We start from the raw sequence: 18,817 nt of genomic DNA on the forward strand, positions 1-18,817 counted from the left end.
TTGACGAATGCAGGAGTATCTGCAGACGCTGTTGCAGAATCTTACATGTGCTTTTCAACAAAACACCAGTGGTGCACGTAGTGAATCTCACAGTTCTAACTTGCCAACAGTGGGACTGTCGAGTCTTCATCACTCAAACAGTAACAGTAACACAGTATCTGCTGGTAACAGCAATTTTGTGGAATCGTTTCACCACTTTTTTAGACCATCCTTTGCAAGGCCACAGGAGACAAGAAGTCTGACACATAGTCAATGCCTAGAGAGGATGGTACAGGAGAATCTCCAAGTGAACATCGAAGCCATGACTGTGTCACTGGACCCTTGCTCATTTTGGTATTCCAATCTGGAATAATCGCCGGAGCTCGCCACTCACGCCTTGGAGATCTTGTCATGCCATGCAGCCAGCGTTCTCTCTGAACGTGTGTTCAGCGCTGCTGGTGGTGTGCTGACAGATAAGCGCACGCGGCTGTCCACTGAGAATGTAGACAGACTCACGTTCATAAAGATGAACAAATCATGGATTCGCAAGGACATTTCTACCCCTGTGTCATCCTTGGGAGACTAAAAGCTTGGGGATTTGGTAAAATCACCTCACCAACCGTTTTAAGCAACAGTGGGGCAATTGATGCCACTTAACCCTAGAACGCATGACCATAAAAATCTACACTTTCACATACCTGGGGCCCTTTAGGCCCGTGTGCAAATAACATGGAATAATTCAAACTCAAATGACAAACAACTATATACATGAAGAATACCTAGAGTTTCAAAATTCTAACTAAAGTAATCTTGCAGAAAATAGAAAACAATTAACTGGGCGGGCCTGCAAGGCCACAGGTATGCGTTCTAGGGTTAAGTGGTGTCTGTGCCACAATTTTGGGAGTCCCCTTGCTGTGTCTTACGTGACGTTGGCATCGTCAATTCCAGATGGGTTGGGTCGCACCCCCCCCCTTTTAACTGTAAGAAACTACATACACTATGGCTTGGGGTAACACAGATGGTTGAGTCTGAAGAGCTGTTTACTCAGAGGTCTGCTCCAAATCTTCAGTGTCTGCTAGTCAGCATAGAATTTTTAACTGCATCTAGCCTAGGCAATACTTTGGGCGTCGTAGCCCAGCTGCGAAGCAAGCTGCACCGCCTGTGTATCTAATAAGAATTTTTAAATGAATCTAGCCTAGGCAGACTGTGGGGACCCCCAACCAAACCCAGACGCTCAGCCTCCCTACCGCCCCCCTTTCATGGACAATACAATATTGTAACTCTTACAACTGGATGGGTGAGGATCGGTCACAGCTTTATTAACTCTTTATACTCAATCCATTAGAAAGGCATTTTATTTCTAAAATAATTCAGCTTGTTGCAGCATGCCCTGGGTCCCCACTCCGGCAAGTTGGCCAACAAGTGTAACTCTCCAACATGTCCTTTCTATTTCCAGGCCACGGAGGATCCAGCGTACTCGTATGCAGGACTCTGACCCCCACCCATCACTCTTAACGCTTGTTCCACTCCGTCCTGGAGTCCTGACAGGAATATGTCCAGTCCAATATCTATTAAGTGAACACCGTCGGGCCGTATGAGGCCTGCTTTACCTCCTTCCAGTTGTCGGTGTCGTATCACTACACCGCCTCTGTCTCTTCTAAATTTTGCCATCCGAATATTTATTACCCGCCTTGTCCATTCGATGGCCGTGATGTCTCGCGCACCTTGCCATACCGCTATCGGCATAATCTCTGACCATACTATAGCTAATTTTGTGAAAAATTCTCTGAAGCGCTCAGTGTCTAGTTTCATTATTGCCATTAGTTATGCGCTCTTGTGATGACCTAGGTTGTTTCCCCCGGCCTGTATAACTAAGATGACCGGACCTCTTGCCTCTCTCCCTACCTTGATTACCTCCATTAGTACCTGTGGCCATAGCAGGCCTCTAATACCTCTCCAGTTGAAATATGTGTTATGAAACTCTAATTTCCTCCCGCCTGGGCGGACTTTCGCCCTTTTTTGTGCCCAATATATTTACGAGTGGCCTATCACTCACACTGTTGGCTTAGCGTCACCTGTAAAAGAAACAAACCACGTTAGGATAACAAGTCCGGTCTTATGTATCTCACCAAACACGTGGATCGCCATCTCCCTATCCTCTGAACTTCCGTTTCTGACAGTCCTGCTCTTGCTGCTTCCGTGGCCGCACCTATGCGGAATGAGTGTGTCCCGTAATCTTTGGGGTGGTTCCCTGCCGATGTTATGCATTTATTAAATATAGCTTGGAACAGGTATCTTGATAATGGCGTTCCATGAATGTGTGATAGGAAGAAATTACTTTGTGATCTGATGGTTACATATGTTTTTACTATTGTTACCCGACTCAGTGTACCGTTTGTGGGTTGTAGAAGTACCCAAGTACCCCTGCCCGCTGGAACCGTTTTCAATTGGTGTATGCGTAGACGTATTGCATTATTGGCTATGACTACGTCCTGGTGTAATAAGCCTCCACTGGTGGTAATTTTGGATTGAGGGACTAATTCGCTTATACATAGCGCCCCGAAGAAGGCGATCACAAATGCAGTAGACATTAGTGTTGCTTCAAATTGTGAGTGTCATGTTAATGGTGTTAGGGATATGATGTGAGAAATCAGTTTTAGTGACACGGGACGGGACGTCTACATTCCTGACTTGGCTGACCCCTTTTCCACCCTTTTATGGATTGTCTGATGATGAATCTTTATCACATCTCCCCAATTCAGTAGTTGGAAGTGAAATGCTACTCCGGTCAGACACCGCTGCGCTGACGCTCCTGATATGCCCCTCATCATTAGCTGGTGGAGAAATTCTATGGTGACTTGTGATCTGGCTTGTTCACATTGGTCAACCCGTCTGCCTGCTACTAGTCGTGTCCACTCTTCCCATGCCTTACCGTATGCTTGCCACATTGACGGGGCAACTGACGCTCTGATTAATGGCATCAACTATTCGCCACTAGATTCCATAGGGAGGGTGGGCAACTGTTGCCCGATGGGTGGGCGTTGTGGAAGAGCTCTGTGAAAATCTGCCAATTGAATTGTTATAAAGCGTTAGCAGCAGCTTTATACCCCTCAGCATAGTGGCTAGCGCGGACCCATACATTGTGTTTTAGGCACAGGAATGCTAGCCTGCGTAGTAGGCCTAGCACTGGGAGAGACGATGATGCCATCTTATTAATGCAGTGCGCTAGGCTGGTGTTTTGTGTTATGAAGCGTATATTTTTGTTAGCCAGGCGCGCGCCCCATATTTCTATTGCTACCACTATTGGGAAAAATTATTTTCAGGGATAGATGCAGCTAAAAATTATTATTAATTTCAAAGCTGGTGGAGCTTGGTATAGATGGCCTAATACAATGAGTCCCACACACTGCTAGAAGCCCAAATATTTTTTCAGAGCTAGATGCAGATAAAAATTATTTTTAATTTGCAACCTGATGGAGGTCAGTATAGATGAACTAATAGACCCAGTCCCACACACTGCTAGAAGCCCAAATATTTTTTCAGAGCTAGATGCAGAAAAAAATTATATTCAATTTGCAGCCTGATGGAGGTCAGTATAGATGGACTAATAGAACAAGTCCCACTCACTGCTAGAAGCCCAAATATTTTTTCAGAGCTAGATGCAGAAAAAAATGATATTCAATTTGCAACCTGATGGAGGTCAGTATAGATGGACTAATAGACCAAGTCCCACACACTGCTAGAAGCCCAAATACTTTTTCAGAGCTAGATGCAGATAAAAATTATTTTTAATTTGCAACCTGATGGAGATCAGTATAGATGGACTAATAGACCAAGTCCCACACACTGCTAGAAGCCCAAATATTTTTTCAGAGCTAGATGCAGATAAAAATTATTTTTAACTTGCAACCTGATGGAGGTCAGTGTAGATGGACTAATAGACCAAGTCCCACACACTGCTAGAAGCCCAAATATTTTTTCAGAAGTAGATGCAGAAAAAAATTATATTCAATTTTCAACCTGATGGAGGTCAGTATAGATGGACTAATAGAACAAGTCCCACACACTGCTAGAAGCCCAAATTTTTTTTCTGAGGTAGATGCAGAAAAAAATGATATTCAGTTTGCAACCTGATGGAGGTCAGTATAGATGGACTAATAGAACAAGTCCCACACACAGCTAGAAGCCCAAATATTTTTTCAGAGCTAGATGCAGATAAAAATTATTTTTAATTTGCAACCTGATGGAGATCAGTATAGATGGACTAATAGACCAAGTCCCACACACTGCTAGAAGCCCAAACATTTTTTCAGAAGTAGATGCAGAAAAAAATGATATTCAATTTGCAACCTGATGGAGGTCAGTATAGATGGACTAATAGAACAAGTCCCACACACTGCTAGAAGCCCAAATATTTTTTCAGAGCTAGATGCAGAATAAAATTATATTGAATTTGCAACCTGGTGTAGGTTAGTATAGATGGACTAATAGAACAAGTCCCACACACTGCTAGAAGCCCAAATATTTTTTCAGAGCTAGATGCAGAAAAAAATGATATTCAATTTGCAACCTGATGGAGGTCAGTATAGATGGACTAATAGACCAAGTCCCACACACTGCTAGAAGGCCAAATATTTTTTCAGAGGTAGATGCAGATAAAAATTATTTTTAATTTGCAGCCTGATGGAGGTCAGTATAGATGGACTAATAGAGAAAGTCCCACACACTGCTAGAAGGCCAAATATTTTTTCAGAGCTAGATGCAGACAAAAAATTATTTTTAATTTGCAACGTGATGGAGGTCAGTATAGATGGACTAATAGAGAAAGTCCCACACACTGCTAGAAGGCCAAATATTTTTTCAGAGCTAGATGCAGATATAAATTATTTTTAATTTGCAACCTGATGGAGGTCAGTATAGATGGACTAATAGAGAAAGTCCCACACACTGCTAGAAGGCCAAATATTTTTTTCAGAGCTAGATGCAGAAAAAATTATATTCAGTTTGCAACCTGATGGAGGTCAGTATAGATGGACTAATAGAACAAGTCCCACACACAGCTAGAAGCCCAAATATTTTTTCAGAGCTAGATGCAGAAAAAATTATATTCAGTTTGCAACCTGATGGAGGTCAGTATAGATGGACTAATAGAACAAGTCCCACACACAGCTAGAAGCCCAAATATTTTTTCAGAGCTAGATGCAGATAAAAATTATTTTTAATTTGCAACCTGATGGAGATCAGTATATATGGACTAATAGACCAAGTCCCACACACTGCTAGAAGCCCAAACATTTTTTCAGAAGTAGATGCAGAAAAAAATGATATTCAATTTGCAACCTGATGGAGGTCAGTATAGATGGACTAATAGAACAAGTCCCACACACTGCTAGAAGGCCAAATATTTTTTCAGAGCTAGATGCAGAGAAAAAAATATTTTTAATTTGCAACTTGATGGAGGTCAGTATAGATGGACTAATAGAGAAAGTCCCACACACTGCTAGAAGGCCAAATATTTTTTCAGAGCTAGATGCAGATATAATTTTTTTTTAATTTGCAACCTGATGGAGGTCAGTATAGATGGACTAATAGAGAAAGTCCCACACACTGCTAGAAGGCCAAATATTTTTTCAGAGCTAGATGCAGAAAAAAATTATATTCAGTTTGCAACCTGATGGAGGTCAGTATAGATGGACTAATAGAACAAGTCCCACACACTGCTAGAAGGCCAAATATTTTTTCAGAGGTAGATGCAGATAAAAATTATTTTTAATTTGCAGCCTGATGGAGGTCAGTATAGATGGACTAATAGAGAAAGTCCCACACACTGCTAGAAGGCCAAATATTTTTTCAGAGCTAGATGCAGACAAAAAATTATTTTGAATTTGCAACGTGATGGAGGTCAGTATAGATGGACTAATAGAACAAGTCCCACACACTGCTAGAAGGCCAAATATTTTTTCAGAGCTAGATGCAGAAAAAAATTATATTCAATTTGCAACCTGATGGAGGTCAGTATAGATGGACTAATAGAATGATGCTATGCCCAAAAGATTTTACTTCACTAGGTGCAGTAAAAAAATTGGTATTCTATACACAGGTGGTATGTCTTGCAACACAGATAGGCTACTCCACTGACTAACACACTCTGCAATAGGCCAAAAAGGATTAGCTTTGCTAGATTCAGCCAAATGCTGTGAAAAAAACTTGCACAGCACTGGCACAGACCTGCCTGGCAAAAACTGATAGGAACTGATGTAACCTAGTCCTGAAAAGGACTGCAATTACAATTAGTCTTTACTCCCACAATCTATCTATTTAAGAGCACAGACCTGCCTGATAAAAGTCGTAGGAAATGCTGTAACCTAGTCCTTAAAAGGACTGCAATCACAACTATTCCCTACTCCCAAGCTATCTGTAGATTTGTGCGAAAATTGGCTTGAAATTAACAAGGTATAGCGCACACAGCAACGGCGGTGCCGTCTAACACGCAGCTTCAGCAGTGAGAAAATGGTGGCGACAGGGAAAATGGCTGGGTCTTATAGGGCAAGGACATGTGACATACACTGCCAATGACACATGCCCTTGCTTGTGTGAAAAAAAGCACTTCGCTCCGTGTGTGCGCTGCTGATAGGCTGACAGATTGCACCTCCCCACTGTAAATGCGGGAAAGAGAAAAAAAAATGGAGTTCTTCATTATTCCTGCAGAGATCCATCCCCTGCCCCTCCCCCCGCCCCGCTGTACACTCAAACTGCGTATTAACATTAATTTTCATCATTACTGAGAAAAAATCCAGTTATGATTTTGGTGCACGAACAGTTATCGAACATAACCTCGAACAGCCGAATTTTTATCAAATTGTTCGTGTTCGCCGAACGGCTCGAACACCGCCCAAAACAGCTCGAATTTGAGATTAGCGAACAGTTCGAGTAGAACAACGCTCATCTCTAGTAAACACCCCCTTTCTAAGATAAATAGCCTACTTATAGGCAATATGAACATTTCCTGGAAAACCAGCAATATTTAGGACTATTTAAACAATGACCGTTCTTTTGAAAAAAAAAAACTCTTACATGTTAAAATGGGAAAAAAGACCGAAGAAAAATGTTTTCCCTAGACCAGTGGCAAAATAGCTTTGATATACAAATATCTGAAGAATTAATTGAACCTCTCCACAAGGCACACTACAAGACCCTGACAAAATGGTACTTTACTTTGCTTAGACTAGCCAAAGCATTCCACAAATCAATCTCCCTACTGCTGAAGAGACTACGGCCAGAACAGTGATTTACTACAGACAATGTACAGTGCATCTTTTGGGGTTGCCCCAAGATAAAAAAAATAACTTATAGAAATAGGTGTCATTACTGGTTAACCCAGGTACTGACTGGCAATCTGACCATCACCCCTCAAATGGCACTATTTTCATTAGACATGGACTCTATAGATCCAAATTTCAATCTATTTCGATTCATATATTTTTAATGGGTAAAAATTCTATTGCTGCTTTATCGGAAAAAAAACAACTTCCCAAAATTTCCCATGATATAGAAAAAAAATCTTGTTAGCATGACTTCTTTCATAAGCATTATATATCGCAAACATGTTCAAAAAATCCTACAAAAAATGAGAATTATGGACTATTTCCCTTAAGATGTGTTACCTCTGGCACTTTCTGTAATATTTCAAATTAGATATAGAATTTAACAACCTTCTATATTTTAACCCCATTACGCTGAGCCCACATCTTTTCAGGCATACCCCTAACAACCGTGGATGTAATCGCGATCCACCTGCGGTTGTTAAATGCCGCTGTCAATCTCTGACAGAGGCATTTAACATGATTGCATCAGAAGCACGTCACTAGCTCCACCCACTGGCGCCCCTGTCACATGATCGCGGGGCGCTGATGGGTTTGCATGACAACCCGGGGTCTACAGGAGACCCCTGTGGTTGTCATTGCTGATCCGCTCTGAACGCATGGCATGATCAATCCTGCTATGTGTAGCACAAGCGATCAGAAGATCGCAGCTTCAAGTCTCCTATGAAGAATATTGAAGCAGGTAAAAAGTGTAAAAAAAAATATAAAAGTTCAAATCACCCCCTTTTTTTCCCCATTCAAAATAAAAAATAAATATATACACATTTGGTATCTCCACGTTTAGAAAGTGTTTAATCTATCAAAATATAAAAATAATTAATCTGATCGGTAAATGGCGTAACGAGAGAAGAAATAAAAACACCAGAATTACGTTTTTTTTTGGTTGCCGCAACGTAGCAATAAAATGCAAAAACAGGCGAGCAAAACATTGTATCTAGCCCAAAATTGTATCAACAAAAACATCAACTTGGCGCGACAAAAATGAGTCCTCACCCGGCCCGAGAGTCCGAAGACGCTACGGGTGACAGAAAATGGCGCCTTTTTTTTTCACCACTTAGGCTGCGTGTCCACTATGCGTTTTTCAAGAGTTTTTGCCGCGGAATTTCCGCAGCGAAAACGCTTAAAAAAACGCTTGGTAATATGTGCCCCATGGTCCCCAATGATAATCCGCATGTGCACACGCGGATATCATGCGGTTCAATGTGCGGATGGTACCCAGGCCTGGAGAAGAGGAGACTCTCATCCAGACTCGGGTACCATATTACCTGTAAAAAAAACTAATTTAAAATAAAAAATAAAGATTATACTTACCTTCCGATGTCCCCCGGCCTCCTCAGCGATTCGTGAGGTGTGTTGGGCGGCTCACGGTGGTGTGAGGACCCGACATGACGTCATTGAGTCATGTGACAGGTCACGCGACCGCTGACGTCGGCGGTCGCGTGACCTGTCACATGACTCAATGATGTCATCGCCGGTCCTTCACACCACCGCGAGACATCGGGGAGACCGGACGCATTGGAGAAGGAGACCGGGGGCCATCGGAAGGTAAGTATAATCTTTATTTTTTATTTTTCATCATTCTTATTCTTTTTTTTCTAACTATTACTTGGTCACACTATATAAATCCATGCCGGTTTATATTGTGTGACCAAGTTGTCAAGCACTTTCCAAGTGATGCTAAAATCGCTTGGAAAAGCGCTTGATAACCCACATGCAGAAATGCATGCAAAAACGCTTGACAAACGCTTCTACCTGGCGGGAAAAACGTATGTAAAAACCGCGTGCGTTTTTCCTTCCAGGGAGAAGCGGAAAAAATATGCGGCATTTCTGCATCGTGGGCACATAGCCTTAAATAGAAGAGAACCTATACATGTTTGTGTCTTTGAATCATAACGGCAGGTCAGTTTTAGCATTTAGTGAACATGGTAAAAAAAAATGTGGAATTTTTTCCAGTACACTATATAATAAAATCAATGATGTTCAAAAGTACAACTTGTCCCTCAAAAAACAAGCTCTAATACACTCATACAGCCACAATTACCGAAAAATAGTAGTTATGGTTCTAGGAAAGACAGCAAAAAATGAAAACACAAAAACGTAAAATCCCAAGGTTGTGAAGCGGTTAAGCTCTCCCCCACTTCTCTCCTCTCTGCTTCCCTTGCTTCCCCTACCCAATAAACATTGAACCCCACTTTCTCTTACCCCCCACTCCATGTTTTTTCTGTATTTACAGGTGCTTCTCACAAAATTGTCAAGAGGAAGATGAGAGACACCATACCCAACAATGCAGACGAGCTGAAGGCTGCTATCAAAGCAACCTGGGCTTCCATAACACCTCAGCAGTGCCACAGGCTGATCGCCTCCATGCCACACCGCATTGATGCAGTAATTGATGCAAAAGGAGCCCCGACCAAGTATTGAGTGCATTTACTGAACATACATTTCAGTAGGCCAACAGTTCGGATTTTAAAATTATTTTTCAAGCTGTTGTTATAAAGTATTCTAATTTACTGAGATAATGACTTTTGTGTTTTCATTGGCTGCAAACCATAATCATCAACATTAACAGAAATAAACACTTGAAATAGATCACTCTGTTTGTAATGACTCTATATAATATATGAGTTTCACTTTTTGTATTGAAGAACTGAATAAATTAACGTTTTGATGATATCCTAATTTTGTGAGAAGCATCTGTATATATAAAACTTAATAAAAAATATTGAAAACAACATTTTGAATGGCTTTCTATTGTAATAATGCCTTTTAGTCAAAAAATACCTTCATTTAAGAGAGGAAAAAAAGTCCTCAAGGCTACGTTCCCACGATGAGTATTTGGTGAATTTTGGATGTTGAAGATTTTCTACAGCTTTTCTCCACCCATTATGTAAATTGTTTTTTTCATTGCTTTTTTTTTGCGTGTGCCCTTCTTTTAACATGGATTTTATCACGTTTTTGACACTGCAGTTTTTCTCTCTTTTTGAAATGTGATGTTTTAAATAAAACTGATTTATGTTTGATACTTCCTGGTATTTGGGTTTGACAAAGTTTTATTGATATAATCATGTGCGGATTACATATGCTTTTAATGTGTCTCCAATGCTAAAACAAACTAAGAAAGCATCGGTGTTTTTTACCTGTGTATTTTCCGCATCTAGTTCAGTTATGGAGGAGGGGGAGGGTGCACATAAAACTCAACTTTACCCATCTCATCCACTTTGTTGGAACTGTAAAAAGCTGTGTTTTTAAAATACCTCCTAAGTCCAACGCAGAGTCTGTCACTTCCCACCAATGTTGGTAAGGCCTCATTCACATGACTATGTTTAAACACATAGTTAAAAAAATGGTACCAGTGTCAGCAGTGTCTGGTCTATGTGTCCATTTTTACCCATCAGTGTGCCGTTACTGTATTTCAAGGATGGATAAAGAAATAAAGCTTCTCCTATTCTTTGCAATGTTACATACAGTGGCTACGGAAATTATTCATCATGGACAGCATGTGACTTAAATATGAGTGTCTGAGCAAAGGGTCTGAATACTTATGACCATGTGATATTTCAGTTTTTCTTTTTTAATAAATTTGCAAAAATTTCTACATTTCTGTTTTTTCAGTCAAGATGGGGTGCAGAGTGTACTTTAATGAGAAAAAAAATGAACTTTTTAGAATTTACCAAATGGCTGCAATGAAACAAAAAGTTAAAAATTTAAAGGGGTCTGAATACTTTCCGTACCCACTGTACGGATGGCACACGGATACCATTTGCGTGTTATACGTGTTTTTCACAGACCCATAGACTTGTATTGGCCCTTTACATCCGGGATGCTGCAGACAAGAAGGGAGCTCAGTCGCATTAACAGACAAGTTTTTTTCTGAAACCAGAGAACCATTTTAAAGATGTCCATATCATGCTAGAAGCTGAAAATTGTAGAGTTTGTATTATTCTACGCGATCTATGGAATAAAATGTTTAACTGATGTCTCGCATCATTTCATTCCAGCAGAAAAGACCGAAAGATGATAGACTTTTAGAGCAAGTTCTAATTACCAAACTAGAATATGAGAGATTAGTTTTAAAAAAAAAAATCTAACTTGAAATAGATAGATGAGAAGATTGGAAGAACTAACATTTGTACGTTCTGAAGGAAAATTAGCTGCCTTTGTAGAGCCCAGAAAGCAAGAAGCTTGCACTAAAGCCAATATTTTTAACAATGTGATAGAATTATGATTAAGATGTATAAAGGTTTTTAGAATTTGTCCATGTGTTGTGCCTGGTATTACAGGCCCTTTCAGCCGCCCTCCTGGGTAGTGTGTAGTCAGAGCTGCGATGCCAATGATATACTGATGAGGTATCTGTCCATGCCTTGACTGAAATCACATTTATTACTAAGCTCAATGGGATCACTAATCTCTCGCCAGTGACGGCAGGAGGAGCACATACATTTTATGATTATTTATATGATGGCTGTGTGAGGTCACCATTACACGTCGTTTTTTTCATCATCCGTGTCTGTCCTGCTTATTTTTCAAAGTGTACAACACCTGAATCCATAGAGTATAATGTAACTATTCACACAATTTTTTTAACACATTATCTGTTCCATTAAAGAGTTTGTCCAAGTAAATCCTCATCACTTGAACAACCCATTCTCAAACACTATATTTGCCCCATGTAAAATAATAACACCTATACTTGCCTCCAGTGGGGGCGCTGTTCCAGCACCATCAGTACTTTCTCCACTGAGGCTCACGTGATATTGGCTGCAGAGCTCGTGTTACATAACAATGTCGTGTGACCCCTAGAAAAGCAGGTGCCAATATTGCTAGAATGGTGCCCGCGCAAGAGGCGAGTATGGCCGTTCTTATTTTCAATGGGAGAAATATGAAGATTGTGAAGGGGTTACCCAAGTGGTGGACAATCCCTCTGAACTAAGAGCATGTCCTTTTCTGCATTTTTGCAGATTACAGTAGGCCATAGATGTCTTGGTCTATCCACTGTTCTTCCAGTTTTCATCTGCTAATAATGGATCTGTTGCTATTTAACATTGAAAAAAATAAAGTTCTGACAATTTACCAACTTTCGTTTTCAAACCAGATGCGAAAAAACTGATTCAAAATGGATAAAACCAGAAACTGACGTGAACAGATAAAAGAATAAACTGTAATTATAAAAAAAACATATTAGGATATATTATAGAGCATAATTAAGAGCTAAGTTAGTATAGAATTCTATGCACTAATCCGCCTTAAAATTAAAACCGCTAGCGAACAGTCAGTTCTTGCAGTAAGCTCCAATTCACATGTCCATAATTTACATATGTGTTCTGTGTTTTTCATAGATAGAATTTAATGGCTATAAACATTCTATGAGTGTAATTGCCAATGATCAGGAAAAAAAAGTGGAGGGATTTCTGACTTTGGTTTGATTTGCGTGTCAAACTCACAAGTCGGTCTGTGATGTAATGGATAACGCACCTGCATCTGTGTTGCCATCATGTGTTGTCCGATAAGATTCAGGTTTGTGTGAATGGGTCCTTAAAGGGAATCTGTCAACACAGAATGACTGTTATGAATAGGACTGTCAATCAAAATAGAGGGGGCAGAGATAGAGGGAAAACAAATAGGTGTGTAGGTGCACTTAAAGGAACTCTGTCAGCATAGAATGACTGGTCAAACCAAGCATCAGTGGCGGTTGGTGCACCCTAGGCATGGCCAAACATTTAAATTCACTTTCCCACCTACTTGTTATCCCATCTACCCCTGCCCTTCTCTGGGCTTATAAAGCCATAGCTGTAAATCACAAATGAGGAGATGATGAAGATAGAGGGAGAGCAAACAGGGGGGAAGGTTCACTTAGACGTTGGACTAGGCCAAGGGTGAATCCAGCACTTGTACTTGGTTTGAACAGTCATTCTGTGCTGACAGACTCCCTTTAAGTGCACCTTCCCACCTACTTGTTCTCCCGCTACTTCCACCTCCCCTTTTCTTTGATTGACATCTCTGGCTTTTATAAGGCCATAGAAGATCAGAAAATAAACAGGTGGAAGGTTAATTTAAATGTTTGGCCATGCCATGGTGCGCCGAGCACCTGTAGTTCATTTGACTAGTCATTCTATGCTGAAAGAGTCCCTTAAATTTGTTGGAAGGCTTTGATTTGATTTTGAAACGATGAAGGAAGATGGCCTGGACCAAAGAGTCAGGAATGGTGTGAGGAACCAAGTGCAGAGTTGACTGGCCCTCCAAATTCCTCAGATCTCCATCTAGTCAAGCGATATGTGCTTGAAAAACAATAATGTTCCATGGAGGCCCCATATCACCACTTACAGGACTTAAAAGATCCGCTGCTAGTGTTTTGGGCCAGATATCAACCGACATCTTCAGAGGTCTTGAGTCTATGCCGTGTCAGAGCTTATTTGACATCATGTGTGGGACTTTCACTATATTAGGATGTTGGTTTTAAAGAAGCACTCATAACAAAGTTTTTATCCTCTTAATATATTGCAGTCATCATAATATATATCACTGTGTACTTACAATTGCTCATTTTGACTTTCTACCACTTAATTCTTCCATTTTCCATTAGGTCTTTGACATGACATGATTTAAAACTGACTAGCTGAATCATTCTAAACTCTTTATAGAAACAGGAGATCAATTTTCTCTGTATGACTCATCAGTCACTGCAAAAGTCAATGGCAGGGGGGAGAAGAGAGCAATTGGGTCAGGAGTTGAAGAGAGGATTGATTTCTGTAGGGACAAGAGACTTCCTGTTTCTACATGGAGCAGAGAAAAGAGAAGAATTAGCTGGGTAGAAGGGCAAAATGAGCAATTGTAAGTACACAGTGCTGTATAATATAATGCTATGGCCAATATGTCTCCTTTGTGTAGTTAGATAACACATATGGTACTTTGTTCACATTTTAGAGGCCACTTTACATTTTCAGAGAAAGTTAATATGGATTACTCATCTTTAACTGATTCATATATTATGACTAGTGTTGAGCATTCCGATACTGAAATATCGGGTATCGGCCGATATTCACTGTATCGGAATTCCGATACTTAATTCCGATACTTTTATAATATCGAATACCGGAATCGGAAGTTCCCATAATGCCTGCGCTCTGCAGTGTCTGTGAAGGATGACAAGCTGGATGGCAGCGCTCAGCTGCGATCCAGCTTGTCATCAGAATGCCATCCCAGCGTGGGAGAATTCTCCTGACTGTTTAAAAGCCGGCGCGCGGTAAAAAGCCGCCGGCTTTTAAACAATCACGCAGCCCCATACTGCTTCCCCGCAGCCTCCCACCCCGATCCTCCGCTCCCCTCGCCACCTCCAATCCCAATCGTAAATTAGGACCGGGCGGGGAGTGCAGCACCAAGGAGCGAAGGACCCGGGCGGGGAAGCCGGCAGTGAAAAGACTTCACCGCCGGCTTTCCCGTTCTGTGCTGCGCTTTCCCGCCGGTTATTTCAAATGAACAGCTGAGGTATCAGGTGATGCCGATCAGCTGTTAATTTGAAGTAGCCGCGGTGCCCTCAGAGGGTTCATGTGAGTTCATGCTTGACTGCATGAACTCACATGAACTTTCCCACGGCCGCACAGGTCAGCCACTCCTCCCAAACCCGTCATGATTAGTGTGTGCGGGGTGTGTGTGTGTGTGCGGGGTGTGTGTGTGTGTGCGGGGTGTGTGTGTGTGTGCGGGGTGTGTGTGTGTGCGGGGTGTGTGTGTGTGCGGGGTGTGTGTGTGCGGGTGTGTGTGCGGGGTGTCTGTGCGTGCAGGCAGACATAGGCCGATGTGATACTACTACTCCCATCGGCCTATGTCTGTCCCCCGTCCACTCCTGCCAGCAGGATCAGCTCGATGGGAGCAGTAGTTCCCATCAGCCTGATCCTGCTATTTAAATTGCCCTACTGTGTCCCCAATAAATTTTAAATACATGTCATTGGTGGCCAGTGGTTACCTAAAAGAAATTAGTTCATACATTACCTGTCCCCGCCGATCGCCACCTAAAATAAAGTAAAAAATAAAAAACTACACCTATACTCACCTAGACACCTAATTCCCCGAAGCCATCGATCTCCTGTAATAAAATATAAAATAATAAACCACAACCTTATCCTTACCCCTCCGTAGCAGTCCACGAGTGTCCCACGAAGATCTCCAGTTCAGAGCAGCCACATAGAATGTGACCGCTCTGAACCGCTGCCGCCGCTAGAATGACGGGGCCGTAAGGGTTCACCGGAGTTCAGGCAGCGCTGCTCCGGTTAGCTCCTTTACGGCACTGCTGTATCGTGAGAAATTCCCACGGTACAGCACTGCCGTAAAGGAGGTCTCCGGAGCTGCGCTGCCTGAATGCACTCCGGTGACCTCAGTCAGTGGCTCCCGCTGCCGGGAGCGGACGTGTTCCCGGCAGCGTGAGCTTACAGCAGCCATGCACAGCTGTCACCATCTCCAGATGTGACAGCTGTGCATGGGAGATGAGCGCAGGAACGTGGACAGGTAACTATTTTTTTTTTAGTAAACTAAGAATTAAATAAAATGGTGTTTTATTTCAAATAAATTTTTTTTTTCTGGGTGTAGTGTGTTTTTTCTTTTTAACACTTTGTAGGTTAGTAATGGGGGTGTCATATAGACGGCCATCATTACTAACCTGGGCTTCATGGCAGCTGGCGCTGACATGAACCCCACCACTATTACCCCCTGCCACCGCACCAGGGCAGCGTGGAAGAGCGAGGCTAAGTGCCAGAATTGGCGCATCCTATGGATGCGCCATTTCTGGGGCGGCTGACGGCTGGTGTTTCTAGCCTGGGAGGGGGCCAATATTCATGGCACCCTTCCTGAGCTATTAATATCAGCCCCCAGCTGTCTGCCTAGCCTTTGCTAGCTATTAAAATAGGGGGGACCCCATGTCATTTTTTTTGGGGGGGTCCCCCATTTTAATAGCTAGTAAAGGCTAGGTATTCAGCTGGGGGCTGATATTAGTAGCCTGGGAAGCTCCGTGGGTTTTACCCCCTTCCCAGGCTTCAAACATCTGCCCCAGCCGTCTGCTTAACCTCCGCTAGAGACTAAAATTATGGGGGCCCCCACGTCATTTTTTTGGGGGGGGTCCTCCATTTTAATAGCTAGTAAAGGCTAGGTATTCAGCTGGGGGCTGATATTAGTAGCCTGGGAAGCTCCGTGGGTATTACCCCCTTCCCAGGCTTCAAACATCTGCCCCAGCTGTCTGCTTAACCTCCGCTAGAGACTAAAATTATGGGGGATCCCACGCCATTTTTTTTTAAAATAAATCCTTTATTTTAACACTAAATGACATTTGAGGACTTAATAAAGATGCAGTCCCTAAATTATTATTTATTTTTTAATAAATTTTTCCCAAAACTTTTGACGTGGGCTTCGCCATATTTTTGTATGCCAGCCAGGTACAGCATCCAGCTTCTATGAACACGCCATTTTCCGGGGCGGCCGCGGACTGCAATTTTCAGCGGGGGGGGGGGGGGGGGGCAGAAAGCTTGGGCCTCCCTGCGCTGCAGATTCCATCCCCCAGCTGCCTAGTTATACCTGGCTGGACACAAAAATAGGGAGAAGCTCCACGTTTTTTTTTTTTTAATTATTTCATGAAATTCATGGAATAATTAAGAAAAAAAGGGCTTCCCTATATTGTTGTGTCCGGCTAGGTACAAATAGGCAGCTGGTGGTTGGGGGCAGCCCGTTCCTGCCTGCTGTACCTGGCTGGACACAAATATAGTGTGAAGCCCCACGTCAATTTTTTTTTAATTATTTCAGGAAATTCATGAAATAATTAAAAAAAAAAATGTGTGGCGCTTCGCCCTATTTTTGTGTCCAGCCAGGTACAACTAGGCAGCTGGGGGCTGGAATCTGCAGCACAGGGAGACCCAAGCTTTCTGGGCCCCACCCGCTGCAAATTGCAGTCCGCAGCCGCCCCGGAAAATGGCGCGTTCATAGAAGCGCCATCTTCTGGCGCTGTACCCAACTCATCCAGGGCCCTGGTGCGGTGGCTCACTGGGTAATAAAGGGGTTAAGGCCAGCTTGGCATTATCAGCTGGCCCTAAGCCCGAAATTCATGGGGTCACGCCAATATTAGACATGACCGCCATGAATTTCTAGTAAAGTATTTAAAAAAAACACAAACACCCAGAAAAAAGTCCTTTAATTGAAATAAAGACACAATTCTTTATTGTTCTAAATTAAACCATACTTACCGCCACGCCCATTCCAGCTGAAGCAAACGATCTCCTGCAATAAAAGTAAAATAATAAAGCAACCTCATCCTTACCTTTCCATGGTTCCCAGGACAGCTTCAGCTCTGCTACATCGAGATGACAGGCTGGACCGCAGCAGAACGCTGCCATCCAGCCTGTCATCCCGCGGACACTGAGAAGCGCAGGCATGCTTGCGCTCCTCAGTGTCTCTCTGTGACGTCATCCAGATGAGCCGAGGTCATGTCCAATGAACTCAGCTCACCTCATGCACGTCACTGACAGCGTGGGAAAATTCTCCTGCACTCAGCGCTTCAGCGTGAGAATTCTCCCACGCTGTCAGTGACGTGCATGAGGTGCGCCGAGTTCATTGGACATGACCTCACCTCATGCACGTCACTGACAGCGTGGGAAAATTCTCACGCTGAAGCGCTGAGTGCAGGAGAATTCTCCCACGCTGTCAGTGACGTACATGAGGTGAGCCGAGTTCATTGTCGGCTCATCTGGATGCCGTCACAGCCAGACACTGAGGAGTGGAAGTATGCCTGCGCTTCTCAGTGTCTGTGGGATGACAGGCTGGATGGCAGCGTTCTGCTGCGGTCCAGCCTGTCATCTCGATGTAGCAGAGCTGGAGCCGTCGTGGGAGCCATGGAAAGGTAAGGATGAGGTTGCTTTATTATTTTTCTTTTATTGCAGGAGATCGTTGGCTTCAGCTGGAATGGGCGTGACTGTAAGTATGGTTTAATTTAGAACAATAAAGAATTGTGTGTTTATTTCAATTAAAGGACTTTTTTCTGGGTGTTTGTGTTTTTTTTAAATACTTTACTAGAAATTCATGGTGGTCATGTCTAATATTGGCGTGACCCCATGAATTTCGGGCTTAGGGCCAGCTGATAATGCCAAGCTGGCCTTAACCCCTTTATTACCCAGTGAGCCACCGCACCAGGGCCCTGGATGAGTTGGGTACAGCGCCAGAAGATGGCGCTTCTATGAATGCGCCATTTTCCGGGGCGGCTGCGGACTGCAATTTGCAGCGGGTGGGGTCCAGAAAGCTTGGGCCTCCCTGCGCTGCAGATTCCAGCCCCCAGCTGCCTAGTTGTACCTGGCTGGACACAAAAATAGGGCGAAGCTCCACGTTTTTTTTTTTTAAATTCATGAAATTCATGGAATAATTAAGAAAAAAAGGGCTTCCCTATATTGTTGTGTCCGGCCAGGTACAAATAGGCAGCTGGTGGTTGGGGG

Source organism: Phyllobates terribilis, unplaced genomic scaffold (assembly GCF_046119375.1).
Source record: "Phyllobates terribilis strain yellow unplaced genomic scaffold, ASM4611937v1 Scaffold_4__5_contigs__length_816908805, whole genome shotgun sequence".
Taxonomy (NCBI): Eukaryota; Metazoa; Chordata; class Amphibia; order Anura; family Dendrobatidae; genus Phyllobates; species Phyllobates terribilis.